Source organism: Loxodonta africana, chromosome 10 (assembly GCF_030014295.1).
Source record: "Loxodonta africana isolate mLoxAfr1 chromosome 10, mLoxAfr1.hap2, whole genome shotgun sequence".
In the NCBI taxonomy this organism is placed as follows: domain Eukaryota; kingdom Metazoa; phylum Chordata; class Mammalia; order Proboscidea; family Elephantidae; genus Loxodonta; species Loxodonta africana.
This window is the reverse complement of record NC_087351.1, coordinates 63,097,764-63,117,247: the sequence shown is the minus strand read 5'-3', so window position 1 is coordinate 63,117,247 and position 19,484 is coordinate 63,097,764. Positions and strand designations below refer to the sequence as shown.

General features: G+C 39.9%; 1 long non-coding RNA gene across 1 annotated transcript in view; it reads right to left on the bottom strand.

The window, feature by feature from the left end:
* LOC111750156 (uncharacterized) overlaps window positions 1–19,277 on the bottom strand; it is a 29,841-nt gene extending 10,564 nt beyond the window's left edge. Inside the window, exons 1-3 of the long non-coding RNA XR_002785304.2 lie at window positions 14,704–19,277; window positions 1,627–1,740; window positions 403–510 (exon numbers count right to left, since the gene is read on the bottom strand). This is a non-coding gene — a long non-coding RNA (uncharacterized LOC111750156). The remainder of the gene's footprint in view (window positions 1–402; window positions 511–1,626; window positions 1,741–14,703) is intronic.
* Between the last annotated feature and the right edge of the window lie 207 nt (window positions 19,278–19,484).

Below are 19,484 nucleotides of genomic sequence, written 5' to 3'. Positions count from 1 at the left end.
TCATCAGTATATATTGACTTTACAAATGGGTAAAATCATTAAAAGCTTTACCCTTTCACAGATTAGCTAAAAATTCCTAAATCACCGTGATTCTACATTTCAAATTGCCTTATTTAATAATTATTGGTACGAATTTCAGTAACGACAGCCAGGAGAGTCTTCATTAGACTAACAAATCTTTCTACTGTATTTACTAAATGCTAATAAAAAAAGATGAGTGAAAAATTTGTCTTTTGTGCTCTAAGCATTTATATGAAAGATTTCCTAAAAGATGTTTTCCAAGGTTGTCCTAACCCACTGCTGTCGAACTGATTCCTACTCACAGCGACCCTATAGGACAGAGTGGAACTGCCCCATAGAGTTTTCAAGGAGTGCCTGGTGGATTAGCTGTTGTTTTCATACCTCAGGGTCCAGCTGATATGTTCTTGTGAGTCCTTCTTGCCACAGCTGGGTCACATTCTTTATACTCAAGGTCAGGGAAAAATGACTCCAATTTTAACTCCTAAGTCACTGAAGAATATTAGTATACATAATGTATATATACATAATTCCAATAAATTAGTAAGAGAAAGACAAATAATCCAATAGAAAAATGGGCAAGAAATATGAACAGACAATCCAAAAAAAAAAAAAAAGTGACCCAAATGGTCAATGATCATGTGAAAAGATGTTCAGCTTTGTAAAAAATAAGAGAAATGCAAGTAAAATCAATTAGATGCCAATTCCTCCCCATCTGGTTGGCAAACATTTACGATTTTTACAATCCCAAGAATTGCTACTGATATGAAACAATGGGAACTTTCATACACTACTAGGGGAGTATCAACTGGTACAACTACCAATATTTGGCAGTGTCTGCTAACATTAATGGAGCCCTGGTGGCATAGTGGTTAAGAGCTCAGCTGCTAACCAAAAGGTCAGTAGTTCTAATCTACCAGCCGTCCCTTGGAAACCCTATAGGGCACTTCTATTCTGTCCTATAGGGTTGCTATTAAGTCAGAATCAACTTGACGGCAATGGGTTTAGTTTGGGAGTTTGGGATTTTGAATTACTTTGAAGGTGATAGCATTTCCTACAATGCAGATATTCCACTCCTAGCCACATACCCTAGGGACATAAGTGTAAAAAAAGACATGCAAAAGGATATTGATTTTAGTTATTTATAAGAATAAAAAAGTGAAACAATTAAAATCTAAATGTCCATCAACAGGAAGGTGGATAAATAAATTGTGGTATAGGTAGTCCCCCTACTTATGCGAGAGGTACTTATAACCATCAGGTTTTTTTTTTTTTTTGGTGCATCTCATGGTTAGCAATATGTTCTACGTACAGTGTTGCAGCGCATAATTTGCTGATGTTATCATTTTCATGCCAACCCCAAAGACAACTAAAGATCAGATTCATAAAGATACTGATAATGAAAGGCAATAATAGTGAAAACTAAAAAAAAAAATTAGGTACTCAACTTACGTCGGGACTAACTTATGACAGAGTCTTACTTGTATATTTATACCATCCTTTGCTTTCTTTCTCCTGCCATTGCATTCCTCCTTCTTGCCTGACCCTCTTGCTCCAGTTGAAGTTAGGTAAGCATTCACCTTTGTCAGGGAAGTGGAGGGGACTCACCTGGACACAGCTTTGAGGGCTTTTCCTAAGGGTACTAACAACACATCTACTGTGTCTGCTTGGTTTTGCCACATCATAAAGTTGAATTCTCTCCTACCCTTCGTGGGAGGGCACCTATATAAAATAGAAACTCATTCAATTCTGTGTCTGAGCAATGTAAACAGCTTCTTGGCAATAATCTGTAAAACTAAATCAAATAGATGAGTCTTTCAGAATCCCACACAGCAAAGGAGGCCTTATCAGGAAACAAAATAGAAGTTGAGATTTGCCCAGACAAGGCAGGGAGAGACACTTAAGAAACGATGACCTTGGTGACCTTGAATTGCCTTTGTTAACAGGAGGTGGTATGCTTCAGAACACCAGAATGAGCCATTTGCCACAAAGCAATTCAGGGCTAGAGGGCAACGGCATTAATTAAACTCCTTGGAAGGGAGAATCAGCCTTTTCATTTTCTTCACCACACCCCCCCCCAAATGTTTGGAAGAGATCCCATTGGAATGATCCTTTCCCTGGGGCTGAGAAATAGCGAGCCAGATTAGGGCAAGAACTCGTTTTATTTCAGGCATGCATATTAAATGAGATTTATGACAGACGGAGTACTTGTTAATTCTTTCTATTAGAAGAGCAATTCATAACAGCAAAGAATGGGCCATCCCAAAACAGACAGGGACCTCTTTAGTCCTTTCTTTTGTAGAAGACCAAACATCCCTCCCTCCCTCTCACTTACACTCACACACACACCACACTCCTCATCCAAGGAGGCCAAACTGCCCTCAGTTGTAAACCCACAGTTGTAAACCCACAGCAGGAACTGTGGACATGGCATTGGGAGCCAGAATGTGACCCATGTGCTATTGATGAGTCCTACAGCATAGGAATGGAATTTGAAGTTAACAGAAAGAGTTGCCTGTGCTTCAGCCATCTGCCCGCTGACTCACATTTCTTCACGTGACAGGAAGAGAAGCCTGAGCCTTCACAGGCTGGTTGTTTGTTAGGAAAGAGCCTACTTCTAGTCCAGATTCCCATCTTTCTGTGCTGCCACATAAGAAATCTTCATCAATAGGTTTGGTGTGTCTACAACAATCAGCTTTGCCACAGGGCTCAGGACCAAATAACGAAGGAGGCAGATCCACTGAGCAGGGGCAGCCTCCTTTCTGATTAACAGTTTTTGCTTCAGAAGTGAAGAGCTAGGTAATACAGAGCTGGGAGAGCAAGGATAGGAAAAGAACAAAAAAAACATTCACCTAGGTTGGTATGACAAAATCCATCCCATATCCCAGCTTGAGTCACTTCTCTCCTGAGCAAAGCTCCATTAAGCCCAACATACAGTTTTGGTTTACTCAGGCAGAGGGGTTCCAGTGGGTAATTGAGCAGTACAGGCATTTGATTAGTCATTCATTTCTGCATTCATGCATCCAACAGTTACTGAGTACTATCAGTCGGATGGAGCCCCAGTGGTGCTGTGGTTAAGAGCTCAGCTGCTAACCAAAAGGTCAGCAGTTGGATCCACCAGCCGCTCCTTAGAAACGCTATGGGACCATTCTACTCTGTCTTATCAGGTCACTGTGAAGAGGAATCGACTGGATGGCAACAGATTTAGTTTGTGTCTTTGTTATCTAGTGCTGCTGTAACAGAAATACCACAAGTAGATGGCTTTAACAAAGAGAAATTTATCCTCTCACAGCCCAGGAGGCTAGAAGCCCAAATTCAGGGTGCCAGCTCCAGGGGAAGGATTTCTTTCTCTGTCAGCTCTGGGGGAAGGTCCTTGTCATCAATCTTCCCTGATCAAGGAGCTTCTCAGCACAGGGAGCCCTGGGTCCTAAGGAAGCGCTATTCTCCTGGCTCTTATTTCTTGGTAGTATGAGGCCCCTGCGTTTCCCTGCTCGCTTTTCTCTTTCATATTTCAAAAAGAGATTGACCCAGCACACAATCTAATCCTGTAAATTGAGTCCTGTCTCATTAACATACCAAAAATCAAACCAAATCTGTTGCCCTCGAGCTGATTCTGACTCATAGTGACCCTCTAGGACAGCCCCATAGGGTCTCCAAGTAGCACCTGGTAGATTTGAACTGCTGATCTTTTAGTTAGCAGCCATAGCTCTTAACCACTACACCACCAGCATTTATCTTGCCTCATTAATATCATAGAGTCAGGATTTATAACACATAGGAAAATCACATCAGATGACAAAATGGTGGACAATCACACAATACCGGGAATCATGGCCTAGCCAAGTTGACACACATCTTTTAAGGACACAATTCAATCCATAACAGTTAGGTTTGTTTATTATTAGTAGTCAGATAAGAAGCCCTGGTGGCACAGTGGCACAGTGAGGTTCCCATCAGGATTCTCTCTGTGCAGTAGCAGGGACGGAGCAGGGTACCATGCCACCCAGGATCCATTGCCCACTCTGTCTCTCATGGTGTGCCAGGAGCATCACCTATACCTTTCCTGGTACTCCTGCCCCACCATGCTTGTTAGCTTCTTCAGCATTTCCAGACTCCTGTCTAGGCAATGGCTTAACTTTGTTAAGAGAATGTTGGCAATTAACTGAGAGAAAAATTACAGTGGCTCTGGGTCAACTAACAAATCACGCAACTCAAATGTACATAAATTAATGAGCAGTAGAGGCTCTGACTGGTTCAAATACAAACACAATACTACACCAAAAACCAAAATAACCAAACCCATTGCTATTGAGTATATTCCAACTCATAGTGACCCTATAGGCCAGAGTAGAACTGCCCCATAGAGTTTCCAAGGAGCACCTGGTGGATTCAAACTGCTGACCTTCTGGTTAGCAGCTGTAGCACTTAACCACTATGCCACCAAGGTTTCCCTCTACTACACCGTGGGTGGTTAATAAATATTTATGAATCAAAGAATGAAAAATTGAGTTCTAAGGTTTTCCACAATACTCTTGCTAGCATGCATCATACTTGAAACTAAATAATCTTTGCAGGAGTAAACAAACTTGGGTTGGGGGAACTAGTGAACGAATAAATTTTTAATTCCCTCTGAGAAGAATATAGACCAAAAATTATTTTTAATGTTGAGTTACACATTCATCTGATGGAAAAAATTATGTAGCCAAATTAATGTTGTAGATGAATAATTACTGCCATAGGAAAATGGTTACTCTGTATTGCTAAATTAAAGAAAAAAGCAGGTTTCAAAGCCATAAGTCCAGTATGATCCCATTTTGCAGGGATACATATATGATATGTAATTCATTATATAGAATATATCATATTGTATATAAATTTAGAAGACCAAACACCAAAAGATTAACAGTGATTCTCTTTGGGTGTTGGATTATGGATGATTTTTCCTTTGTGGTGTAGGGGTGTGTGTGTGTGTGTGTGTTCTAACTCTTATGTATTGAGCGTGTATTACTTTTGTAATTAAGGAAACAATGTTTTTAAATGTTGAGTTACCATGGAACTAAAGGAAATATTTTCCATAGCTGGAAATCTGACTTAGAGACAGTAAACAAAATGATAAACTGGCAGCTCTTCCTCTGAGTGGATCCTCCAGAGGTCAATACTGAGATAGCTTCAAGTTTACATTTTTAAAAAATAGATCAGTTACTTTGCTAGATAATATAATTCAGAGAACACAACCATGAACAGGATACTGTCCTGGACATTAAAGAAGCACCTTCTTGTTGAGGGAGACAGAGAATTATTACCAATCAGAGCAATAGAATTATAACCAAAATATAAGCTGGGACATGTTTGAGTACAGAAGAGGAACACAGAGGAAGGACTGCTAGTCTGGGAACAATCAGAAAATGTGTCTTAAAAGAAATGAAACTTAAGCTGAGCTTTGAAAAAGAAGTAGTAAATAGTCATACTGATGATGGCATGGGGAAGGGTGTGCTGGGCAGAGGGGAACAGCCTGTTCCATGGCCTGGAGGTGCTGGAAAACGTGGCTCCACACTCATGAAGGAATGAGGAGGGAGAAGAAGCTGGAGGAAGAACTCCTGTCTCTAACATAGTTCTGAAATTGCTATGGGACCTCCAGAGTCAGTCAGTTGAACTGGATTGAACTTGTATACCAGGCAAAGAAATTTGAGTCTTATCTCGAGGACAATGAAAACACTAAATTTCAAGCAGAAGGAATAAGAAAGGACTCATAATTTACAAATACCTCTCTTCCAATTAAGAGGAAGGGAATAGATTTGATACCAGTTTGGAGAATGGAGGTAGAAAGTCAGTTTAGAGGTTCTTCTAATAATTTGGAAGAGAAATGATGAAATCCTGGACTAAGGCACAGACAATTATTAGGGTAATAAATTAGAAATTACCAGTCAATTCAGTTATAGAAAATTTCTTTAGTGAACTATAAACTGAGATACTTAACTGATAATTATTTGGTAGGTATCTAGGGTGACCATATATATGTCCTGATTTCTCTGGGACAGTTCTGGATTCCATTGGCTGTCCCGGTGTGATTATTAATAATTGTCCTTTCAATTTCAAAGTGTTCTAATTTGGATGATAAATTATATGGCACCCTATATTTACTTTTCCCTTCCAGCACCCTGAACTTCCAGTCTAGAGACCCTACTTTAGGCCCCATTCTTGTATTCTTTTTCTTTTTTCAGGTAAATTCACCATCTTGCCACCTTCCAGACTGCACCTTTGGTCAGAGAGAAGCAAGCCCCCTTCATTCCCTGGATCACTCTTTCCTCTCACCTTCCAAATCCCACTGAAGCTACTTATCCTACAGTCTAAAACCTCCCATTTGCAATCAGCATTGGCTAGGATAAAGTGTTAAAATCATGCCAAGATTTCTGCAAGAGATATCACACAAATTGTTTGGAGAACAGCTAGCAGTTTTGACCATAATAGCAAAAGAGCCCTATTTCTGAAAGTGAATGACTCTGGGCAAAAGTTATGTTTAAGAGGATGGATGGAGAAGGGGCAAGTGTCAAAGAGATAAGAATAAGTTACAGTGGAAAGTTAACAGACATCCCAAAACCAAATCATCCCCAGCTCTGTGCTCCCAAAACGCAGCTCATCAGAGAAAGCAGAATTCAGAGACAAAGGAGGCCCAGTGGAGTGGAAGGCCTGTACTGGAAAAGGGCAGCAAGTATACTAAAAACAAGGCTAATGGAGCCACATGGCAACCAACCAGCAGATGGGTTTCAAGCATTTGTGTTGAAGCATTTTTGTGTAAATTGACCACAGTTGTAACAATTTAATGTGCTAAGATAAATTTTTTCTTATCAAACAACCCAGATCAGGGTTTTTCAGTTTATGCTCTGAGGCTACTGCATGAAGAAAGGAGGTGGTGTGGAGAGAGTAAATGGGTGACACTCCTGCCCCACTCACTTCACCAGAGTCTTTGCTACTTCAGGAGCCAAAATATGTTTAAAAGAGGGAATGTGTGTGTGTGTGTGTACATACCAAGAGGTATGTATAATCTCATTTTTCATATGATCTAAACTTAACTAAATATGCACCACATTGGCATAGTCATCAGACACGCACGTTTTCATCCTTGTTCACAGGAAGCAGAGACATTTCTTTGGGAGGTTTTAAAAAGCCTTTGTTTAATCATCTCATATTCAAGCTTCTAATTCATACAGGAAATCATGCAGAAACTTAATAAGCACATGGCAAATAATGGATGTGAGATTCTTCCACTACATAAGAAGTTTTCCTTAAGACAGGGATTCCTGTCCTCTCATTGCCTGTTTACAAATAGGATGTTCAATAAATATTTGTTGGTGAAAAGAAAAAGGAAGGCAAATCATTTTATAAAATACATAGTCAAAGTGATTTTTTTGTGGACCCAAAGCAATCTGTTTGAAAAGAAACATGGCCGGGGTTAAATATGTAATCCATCAATACAGAGGGGAAAAAAAAAAATCAGTCGCTGCTGAGTAGATTCTGACTCATGGCAACCCAAATGCTTCATAGTAAAACTGTGCTGTATAGGGTTTTCATGTCCGTGACCTTTCAGGTTGCCAGGCCTTTCTTCCCAGGCATCGCTAGGTAGATTGAAACCACCAATTTTGGGGTTAGTAGCAAGAGCTTAAACATGTGTGCCACCCAGGGACTCCTAAATATAGAGAGAGAATGCTAATTACCAGGATAATGATCTTGCTATAAGGGCAGAACATTGATAATGAAGTCCATATACCAAAACCTCAATTTACAACATAACCATCTTAGGATGTGGTAAAAGGACAGCATATTGGAGTGGTTCGCTTTCATGTTGAGAACCATACCAGCTCGATGCTTTAGAAATGAGTGTGGTGAAAAACTCCACTGGTGTACTTCCTCTTTATATTAAAACACACACACACTCTTATACTGTGAACCAAAGGGCAGGGTTAAACAAACCTTATTGTCTCTGCAATGCCTCTGGCTATAACAATAAACAGAGATGAGACGAGGCTTATCTTTGTGCACTTGTCAGAATAAAAAATGTTTTAAAAGGCAGCATCATGGCAGTGTTGACTGCCTCAGACATTGGAAGTAATTTCCCACTTTAAGTTTTAGAGGACAGGAGAGAACACCACCTGCAGCGATTGTGTGGGTTCAATGGAAAGGTCAGACGGAGCATGAACTTACTTTTAGCACTTGAGAATTGTATAGAGAAGACAGACAAAACTCATTCAAGAAATAAAAAGACAGGCTGGTTTCAGCTGCTTATTTCAGGGGTCTGATTGATATTGTAAAGAAAAAAGTTATGAGCCAAACAGTAGCTTGATGATTGTTTCTCCCAGCAGAATTAAGTTCATAGCTGTGAAGTATGTAGTGATTCTTTTAAAAAGTCTTTCCAAAGCAAGGTGAGGAAAAGAAAAACAGCTTGGCTGCCCGTGAATAATTTTGCTTTGATACCAGTTTGAATAAAACAAGATCTCTTTGATGGACTTATAATGTGATAACTCAGTTCAGGCACGGGGTGGATCAAAAGGTGTCAGGAAGGGTGGCGTGTGGGCTATGTGAAGTGAGTGTCAAACTGACAGGGCACCCTACAGGAAAATACAGCAGACAAGTGAGAGGGACTGGACAAGAATATGGAGATAACTGAGATCAGGGATGCCCTGAGTATTTGTGGAAGAAAATGTCTTGATGAGTGGTGTAAGTCCAATCAGTAACATTCAGTTTTTCATAACATTTTCGTAAATTTAAAATACAATTCCGACTCATAGTGACCCTATACGACAGAGTAGAACTGCTCTATAGAGTTTCCAAGGATCACCTGGTGGATTCGAACAGCTGACCTTTTCTGGTTAGCAGACCTTGCTCTTAACCACTATGCCACCAGGGTTTCCTTGAAAAGTGCAGTCACAGCAAATTTGAGATCATGTTATATCTGGTCCAGGATGGCAGAGCAAGAGCAGCAGAGCATGGATACTGATAGTCTCCCAGGACGGGTCCGTGAAAAGGTCTCTCACAGGAGCCAAAACCACTTTCCTGCTCTACAGTGTCTCTTGCACATATTGATGTTGCTGAGTTACTTCATCACATCAACCTCCTCACGTTACGTTTTCAGACCCAACATTAGAAAGTGTTTTTCAAATTCTTTGACCTCCACAAGCAAATCATTTTTAAGCCCTCTATTCTAACTTGTCACACTCCAGTTTCTTCTCTTGTAGGTTCCGTTCTACAACCAAATGTCATCTTCACCCTAATCGTTGTGAAAGGTGAGAAGGTGCTCACCTTCCTTCAACATGAATAGTAGGGAAAACAATATGAATCCATGAGAAAATGTGTACAAGAGAGAAGAAGTAGCAATCACTTGAAAAGGGGGAAATCCACCTTTATTTCTTCAGATAACTTTGGATGTCAATCTGGAAAAGACAGGGCAGTGATGTGCCTATAATATTTAAACACTGCTGGAACATTATAAAATAAAACTAATTATCAATGATGAACACACATGCTATTTACATTTGGTAAGCTTTTTTCAGAACTTGAACAATGGATTTCCAATATTTACCATCAGGTTGATTCATAAAAAGTTCAGAGATATTGTGAATCGAAAGTGCAGTGTCCACTGAAAATACTCATAGTTCCAACTTCCTTTACAAATCAATGTGAAAGGCTGTAAAAACTAAGCATAGAATTCTCTGTGCTTGGTTTGACATTCTAGATTGCTATTTGTGAGAACTTAACAGATTGGTGAAGCTGCGCGGGGGGTTGCAGATTCCAGTAGCAAATGCATCTCTTTTCCATAGGCTTCTGGGAGACACATCACTGTCCTTCTGCATTTTGTTACTTATATTATGCCCCCAACTAGAGTTTCAGGAACTACCATAGTCACGGTACACAGTGATACAACCAGGAGGCTAGTCCCAGACAGTTGTACGCCTCTCTTGCACGAATAACAATCAAAGAAGTAAGTAGAATGTCCAAGACCGTAGGCATCACTATTGACTATTTATCATGAATCACAAGATTTTTTCCCTTCAAAACCAGGACTGGCCTCATAGTAAGTCTATCAACGATGACTACAGGGAAGAGTACAGGTCCAAGAACAGAGAATGATTTCTGTTTCTGTGAGGGAAAGAGAGGAGTCAGGTGTATGATCCAAAGAAGACTCCCAGAGAGTGTGATGTCAAATCAAAGTAGGAGGGAGCATGTTGTGCAGTGGGTTTCAATGAGCAACTGGTCTCCCACTACTCTCATGTGAATCAGAATTTTTTTAATTGCCACTTCCCTTATGTCACATCAAGTATTTCCATTCTTGGGATTGAGTACAAAACCAGAAACTTGAAGTGACTCCTTTTCTTCTCAATAAACCACGAGCTCAACAAAAATTAAAGCTCATTCAGAGAGAGCTCATTCACCAGTTACCTTTCTCCTTTCCAACGACTCTATTTACATGGCTTTATCAAATGCATTATAAGGGAAAAGGCGTAGGGAAGATGGAGACCTCAGCAATAATCTCTTACGGTTTTATTGAATTTGAACAAGTTGGAATGGGCAGGAGGCACATTAGCAACAAGAATGCCAGCAGAACACAAGAAAGCCTCTTTGTGGAAGTCTTGTTCCTAAATACACAGACATTGAACCCCAAAGAATGAATAAACCTGCAAGTTTGCAGTTGGAATTAGTAAATTTATTCCAGAATCACACATAAAACTCAATGATTAAAAGAAAAGAACAAAGGTTCTGCAAGAATGCATTGAATACAAACAGCTCTTTCATTGTTCATAATCCAAATGAAATTTCATTATAATGGAATAATTTAACTGCCTATAGTGCTGTTAACCCCTTTAATGCTTTATCTAAGAATAACAGCAATTTGAACAATCAAGAAATTATCCATTGTGATTTCTTAAGAAAGGCACAGCTCTTTATTTCAAAACTGCTCATTTATGTAATGAATGTCTTTGGGCTTTCAGGGAAATGTTCGCCTGATTATGTAACACAATTTTAAGGCATGAATCTAACTGCAATGATTAAATCTTAGGCACAAATGTGGAACAATTTCTCAAAAAGCATGCAAAAGTCCTTTGTGATTAAATTAAGCATGGGATTGGAAATCAAAATACTGGAAAACAGTCACTGCTTTGCCTGAGACTTTTCTGGGAAAATCAACATATCTATCTTAGAAATCTCGGCAGAAAGCAGAGAATACCATACCAGAAAGATGTTTACCTGTGTTTTATTAACTATGCAAAGGCATTTGATTGTGTGGGTCCTAACAAATTATGGACAGCCTTACAAAAAATGGAAATTTCATAACCCTTAATTCTGCTCATGCAGAACCTGTACATAGACCAAGAGGTAGCCATTTGAACAGAACGAGGGGATACTGTGTGGTTTAAAATCAGGAAAGGTGTGCATCGGGGTTGCAGCCTTTCACCATACTTATTCAATCTATATGCTGAGGAAATAGTCTGAGAAGCAGGACTATATGGAGAAGAACATGGCATCAGGATTGGAGGAAGACTCATTAACAACCTGCGTTATGCAGATGACAAAATTTTGCTTGCTGAAAGTGAAGAGGACTTGAAGCAATTACTGATGAATATCAAAGACTACAGCCTTCAGTATGGATTATACCTCAACACAAAGAAAACAAAAATCTTCACAGCTGAACCAATAAGCAACATCATGATAAATGGAAAAAAAGATGGAAGTTGTCAAGGATTTTGTTTTACCTGGATCCACAATCAACATCCATGGAAGCAGCAGTCAAGAAATCAAATGACATTTTGCATTGGGCAAATCTGCTAAAGACTCTTTCAAGTGTTTAAAAAGCAAATATGTCTGAGGGTAGAAGGACCCCGGTGGTCATGGTCCCCAGACCTTCTGTTGTCCCAGGACAGGAACCATTCCCGAACCCAACTCTTCAGACATGGATTGGACTGGACAATGGGTTGGAGAGGGATGCTGGTGAGGAGCGAGCTTCTTGGATCAGGTGGACACTTGAGACTATGTTGGCATCTCCTGCCTGGAGGGGAGATGAGAGGGTGGAGGGGGTTGGAAGCTGACAAAATGGACATGAAAAGAGAGAGTGGAGGGAGAGAGCGGGCTGTCTCATTAGGGGGAGAGTAATTGGGAGTGTGTAGCAAGGTGTATATGGGTTTTTGTGTGAGAGACTGACTTGATTTGTAAACTTTCACTTAAGCACAATAAAAATTATAAAAAAAAAAAAAGCAAATATGTCACTTTGAGGACTACAGTGCACCTGACTCAAGGCATATTTTCAATCACCTCATATGCATGCGAAAGCTGGACAATGAATAAGGAAGACCAAAGAATTGACACCTTTGAATTATGGTGTTGGCAAAGAATATTGAATATACAATGGACTACCAGAAGAATGAACAAATCTTTCGTGGAAGAAGCACAGCCAGAATGTTCCTTAGAAGCGAGGATGGTGAGACTTCATATCACGTACTTTGGACATGTTATCAGGAAGGACCAGTCACTGGAGAGGGACATCATGCTTGGTAGAGTGTCAGAAAAAGAGGGGAAGACCCTCAATGAGATGAATTGACACAGTGGCTGCAACAATGGGGTTCGATTGTGAGGATGGTGCAGAACCTGGCAGTGTTCTGTTCTGTTGTACATAGAGTTGCTATGAGTCAGAACCAACTCAGTGACACCTAACAACAACAACACCTTAGAAATCACAGCATCTCTAAGTTGGAAGAGACCTTAGACACCATTAAGGACAGTCTTGTTTGGTAAGGCGACCAATTTGTCCAGGCTTGCTTGAAATTTTTCTAGTTTTAATTCTGAAAGTCCTGAGTCTTGGACAACCCTCAATTCTGGGAAAACCAGGATGGTTGGTCACCCTACTCTTTGGATCCATAAATCCCCTGTATGAAATAATCTGCAAGAGATTTGTTGGCCTCTGCTAGAAGATGTCCAGCAAGAAAACCGACCTCTTCCAGAGGGGTATACTTTAACTTTCACAGAGTTCTATTCCCCAACATAAGTCAAAATCAATGCCCCTGTAACTTATCCTTGTTCTGCCTTCTGCAGCAAAACAAAGTGTATCCCCTCTCCACTTGCTAGATCTATGAGTATTTGAAGACTGTCCCCCTCCCATCCCACACTGTCCCAATCCAGTCTCTCTTTTCTCTAGCTTAGGTACGCCCACCTCCTTCATCTGCTCCTCAAGCGTTCTTACTCCATTGGTAATCCCATTACACTCCTCCAGGCGGGCTCATCTATCAAGGTTCCTCAAATGGTGGCATGCTAAACTGAGTTCAGGCCTCCACACACTGCTTGAGCAGAATAATTGAGCCCCTCCCCTATACTGGGTATCATGTTCCCATGCAGACAAACTGCCATCCCATTAGCTCATTTGGCAACCGCATCCGACTACTGAATATTAAATAACAGTACAATTCATATCAATAGTAAGATGCAAAGATTTTTCCCACATGCTGTTGTTCAAAACTCTGCCATCCTGCTATTATACAATCAGTCTTTGTGCTCAAACATCACACACTTACCTGATAGAGTTAGCCCATGATTCCAGCCCATGATTCCAGGTCGGAATCATAATTCTATCACCCAGCTTACTCACTTCCCTCCTAGATTCATGTCATTTGCAAATGTTTTCAGCGTATCAACATCATCTGTTACTCAAATCAGTGGCAGAAATGTTGACTAGTTTAGGGTGGAAGACCATCATTAGTCAGTGCATAATTATTTGCAGTATAAAAGCAGGTGTTCAAATGAGTCCTTTATTTTGAAATATTCTCAAGGACTTTCCCTCCTAGATTTTAGAAGGGAAGTTGAGGTCAGGAAAGAGAGTGCTGTAGCAATACTTTCTCCATTTTTAACCAGGAACTGCCTTCTCCTTTCCCTGTAACCCACATAGACTCTTTCAAGTATTTCAAAACTTCAATCAAGCAAATCTCACAGAATTCCCACTATAAGCCTGGAAGTTAATAGAGCTCTGTGAGCACTGGGTGTGAATCATTAGTGCAATTAATCAAATGTCCCCAAGTCTCTTTCTAGCCACATGGTAGGATTGGACTTTCCACCCTTCCGAAGTTAGGCGTGGCCATGTGGCTTGCTTTAGCCAATGACAAGCATGTGAAAGGATATGCTTTACATTCAGCAGAAGCTTTAAAAGCCAACTGCGTGTTTTGTCATGTTTCCTTCCCACTATTTTTGTAATCAGGGAAGCACGTTTTTTTATTAGCCTGGGTCCCAGAGAGAACACAATAATCAGAGTCTTCTTGCTGACCCATATAGGACACACAGTATGACTAGGAAATAAAGCCACTTAGATGTTCGGTTTTTTTTCACTGTTATATAACCTATCGATGTCCATGGAAGCAGCAATTAAGAAATCCAGTGATGTATTACACTGGGCAAATTTGCTTCAAAAGACTTCTTTACAGTTTTAGAAAGCAAAAATATCACCTTGATGACTAAATGCCTCTGACCTCATATGCATGCAAAAGTTGGATAGTGAAAAAGGAAGACAAAAGAATTGGTGCATTCCAACTGTGGTGCTGGTGAAGAATGCTGAATATACCACGGACAGTCAAAAGAACAAACAAATCAGTCTCATAGGATATACAACCAGGATGTTCCTTAGAAGCAAGGATAGAGAGACTTCAACAAACTTACTTTGGACAAGTCGCCAGGAAGTCCAATCACTAGAATAGGGCATCATGTATCATAGAGTAGAGGGCCTACAAAAACAAGAGAAACTTTCCATGAGATGGATTAACATAATGGCCATAACGATGGGCTCAAGCATATCAACAATCATGAAGATGGCACAGGACCAGGCAACATTTTTTCTGTTATACAGAAGGTGGCCATGAGTGGAAGTTGACAGCAACTAACACTGATTGTTACACTGAGGATGCAAAGGCAGAAAAAGACATGGACCCCTGTTTACAAGAAGCTTATAGTTTAGTTGAGGAGATAAATCATATCCACAAAATAAGTAGTGGAATTAACATGTAATAAAAAGCAAAATTGGCAAGTAGAGATAACTAGACAGTAGGATATGGGGCTAAACGTGAGCCACTAAGACAATGCACTAAGAGGGAGTTTAACATGGGCTTACAGCTCTCAGAAAACTTTTCATTTCTGTTAAGCAAAAGAAAACTGGAAATTATATAATGTTTTGAAAACTATTATAGCAAATGTCTCTACAATATGCTGACTCTAAAAAGTGCATGCTTAAGTTATGGGGCCATTTGAAGTGTGTGTGATTTTAGCCTTTTCCATTGGACGCACGAATAAGGCACTTAGTTTTTTTTTAAATGGACAAATTATAGGTCTCTGTACCTCAGAATGGACAGATGTAACACTTTATTAAAACAGAAGGTTCACATTTTACAGAAATTTTATAAGAACCTCAGCAATTTTAGTAATACAGATAAAATGGAGCTGATCTTAGCACCTATTTAAAATATGATTTACTTTATCTCACAGAAAGATCAGTTATAATAATCATAAAGGTAAACACTGGCCTGAACACCCAAGGACCAATATCAGTTTGGCTGATCTAGCAAAAATATGGCCTTCTACTTTATTTTATTTTAATATATTCAGTCTCTCCTTTCTGTCATTCCTTAGAAATGGAAGAAGCTTGTCATTAATTGGCAAAGTCATTCACTCATTCAACAAAGGTTAACTGAGAACTTACTCTCTGCCTAGGACTGTGCTGGATGTGAGCTGTTCAGTGACAAACAGAATAGCCAAGGGTCTGTGCCCAGGGTGATTACAGTCTAGAGGAGGAACAAGCAGAGAGCGGGGATGGTGGGAGAAGAATTTTTAAGTAGAAAAAACACTCTGTGTTCCCTACCCTGAAGCAGGAAAGAGCTTTGAGTGCTCAAGGAAATCAAATTCTAGTGTGTGCCAATCAAGTGTAGTATATGAACAGGAAAGTAGTTCGGGATTAGAGATTGGGCAGTGGGCAGACCACATGAGCCTTGGAGCCCATGTTATAAATTTTTTTTAATGTATTTTATCCCAAATGCAATTAGAAGCACTCAGATTTTTTACACAATTTCTAGTTTAAGAAAGTCATCCTGTGTGCTGTGTGAAGAATAGATTGGTGGGGGTCAGAGTAGAAATGAAGGATTAAAACAAGTTGTTGCAATAACCCAGGCAAGAGATAATGGTGACCTAGAGTCATAGTATGTCTAGTAGCAGTAGCAGTAGCAATGGTATGAGGTAGATAGATTAGAAATATATTTGGAAGTAAACCTTGCAGGAATAGGTAGTAGGGTGAATACGGGGAATGACGGATGTGTCCAGGAGGACTCCCAGGTTTCTCACATAAGCAACTTTTCCATTTTGTGCAACAGGAAAGAGAAGAGGAGCAGCCAGGTTGAGGAAGCAGAGTAAGACTTCCCTATTGAGATACACAAGTGGGCAACTGGATATATTAGTCTGAAGCTCAGTACAACAGTACAGGCTGAAGATACAAATGTGGGGGTCACTGAGCTTAGCACTGGTGGTAGCCTATAGGCTCCAGGGGTGTGTAAAAGGGCTGTGGTCTCACATGATGAATGGCAAGAGGGCAGGACAAGGATAGGAAAGCAAGCTAAGAAAATGTGAGCAAGATTAATAAAAATTCTCAGGAGCCAAGACAGCATTTGGTCAGAAGTCTAATGAGTTTAAGAGAATAATTAATTCCTGATATCCCTTGATCCTTAGGTCCATATGAGAATACGGGAAAGGTTTATACTGCTCCTGACATTCCCCCAAATCACAGTTCAAAAAAATGGCATCTCTCTCCTATGCCAATCTCCACATCACAAGTTCACTTCATTTTTAACTTTTACTAAAGTTTCATGTCCTACTCGACTATTTTTCAAAAAAGAATGATGATGTTTTTATCACTTCACAAGTTTTACTATCCAAGCAATTTTGGATAGAGGACTGTTTCCCAAAGTGCTCAGCAGTCCATGAAAAAATGAGAAAACTGGAACCATGGAACATATATACGTCAATGTAAGGCAGCCAGCTATCAGTCCTGGGAAGGATGCCCAGTTATTCTGAAATTATGTCCTACCCTTTTAGTATTAAAATGTCCTTTCTTTTATAAAATAGTAGTGATAGAAAGTATTTTTTAATGTCCTTACTTGGAAAAATAAAAAATTAATAATCCTATGTGGAGTATTGGTTAATAGCTATAGCTGCTAACCAAAAGGTGGGCAGTTGGAGTCCACCAGGCGCTCCTTGGAAACCCTATGGGGCAGTTCTACTCTGTCTACAGGGTCGCTATGAGTCAGAATCAAAAGCAATGGGTTTCGTTTTTGTTTGATATGGAGGACTCTTTTTTTTTTTTTTTTTCTAATTATACCAATCTGTCAAACCCAAAATCAGGGAAGAACGAGAAGACAGAACAACGAAGCACCATTGAGAAGCCAAGAACCAGCTCTCAGCTAGACTCTCTCCAGCTGAACAACTCCCTCCCAGACACAGCCTCTAAAGTGCCTAATATCCATACTTGTTCCTCAGTAGACATTGTCATGGACTTGGAATTGTTTTCAGACATCAAAACCACAAACATTAGGGTGCACTTGATTGGCAAAGCTGAGTCATTGTGCAAAAAGGCAAAGAAATTTCTGAGCTCTGCTCCAAGAACTGAAAACAGTTTTTCTCTCTTACCCTCCTCACCATGTTTGGATCTTGATTGAACAAACCAACTGTAAAAAGGCTATGCCAACAATTGGAGATATGTGAATACGGTCTGGGTGTTTTTATTAAGGAGTGATTGTTAGTTTTATTTGTTGTCATAATGGCATTGTGTTTAAAAAAATTTTTTTTTTTTTAGAAGTGCATAGTGAAATGTTTGAGGTAACATTTATAATATTTGGGATTGCTTTAAAATAAAATAGATAAACCAAATATTTCAAGCTGTTGAACACTGTTAAATCTAGATGGTGATGAAGGTACATCTCTTTACTCTTATGTATGTTTTGAAAACTTTGACAATAAAAAGCTTAAAGGAAGAAAGGAAGGAAAGAAGAAAAGAAGACTGCCATCTAACACTCTTATCATTTAATGGTGACTTAACATGAAAAGAAGGAAGACGAATTAAGAGGAGGGTGGAAATTCAAAATCAATTCCCATTCATATTTTTGAACACCTACTGTGATAGGTACTTTCACGTGCATTCACCTTCCACATAATGGTGTTATTACCACCATTTTATAGATGAGGAAAACTTTTTAAATCAAAGTGTGGTCCAGCAGCTGTAGCATCACCTGGAAGCTTGTAAAAATGCACAATCTCAGGTGTCATAACCCCACAACAAATCTGCATTTTAACAAGACCCCCAAGTGATCTGCACACCCACTAAAGTTTGAGAAGCCTTACTTTAGAATGAAAAAGAACTCTAGAGATCACCTAGATTCTAGTTAACCCACCTCATTATATAGCTGAGGAAACTGAGGTCCAAAATCTACATAAATTGTCCCAGGTCCCTGTGGCAGATATTCCCCATTGACTAATCCTATAGGCATTTCCAACCCCTCTTCTGTTGCTACTTTTCGTTTAGAAGCCAAATAAATTAAATATTTTCCCCTCCACCTTGTAGCTAGGAGTGGCTACATGACACTTCTGACCAGTGGCATGTAAGTGAAGTCGGTTAGGATGGTTTCTTGGAAATCTTCATCTTCTTCTTTTTTTTTTTTTTTAATAATTTTTATTGTGCTTTAAGTGAAAGTTTACAAATCAAGTCAGTCTCTCACATGTAAACTTATATACACCTTACTACATACTCCCAATTACTCTCCCCCTAATGAGACAGCCCGCTCCCAGTCTCTCTTTTCATGACCATTTTGCCAGCTTCTAAGCCCTTCTACCCTCCCATCTCCCCTCTAGACAAGAGATGCCAACATAGTCTCAAGTGTGCACCCAATGCAAGTAGGTCACTCCTCAACAGCATCTGTCTCCAACCCATTGTCCAGTCCAATCCATGTCTGAAGAGTTGGCTTTGGGAATGGTTCCTGTCCTGGGCCTACAGAAGGTTTAGGGACCATGACCGCCGGGGTCCTTCTAGTCTCAGTCAGACCATTAAGCCTGGTCTTTTTATGAGAATTTGAATGCTGACCTTCGAAGCATTCAGTTTATTCAGGAAACTTCTTTGCTTTTGGTTTAGTCCAGTTGTGCTGATCTCCCCTATATTGAGTGTTGCCCTTCTCTTCACCTAAAGTAGTTCTTATCTAATTAGTAAGTACCCCTCTCCCACCCTCCCTCCCTCTCCCCTGGAAATCTTCATCTTCTTGATAAAATGGGACAGACATGGATGTACCACCCTTCCCTATTTATTCTGCCTGAGAGTAGATGCAAAGGCTGGAGCTGGGGTGGATGTCTTGTGAAATCAAAGCCACAAGCATGAGGATAAATGCTGACAAGTTCAGGCTTATGGAAGAAAAAGA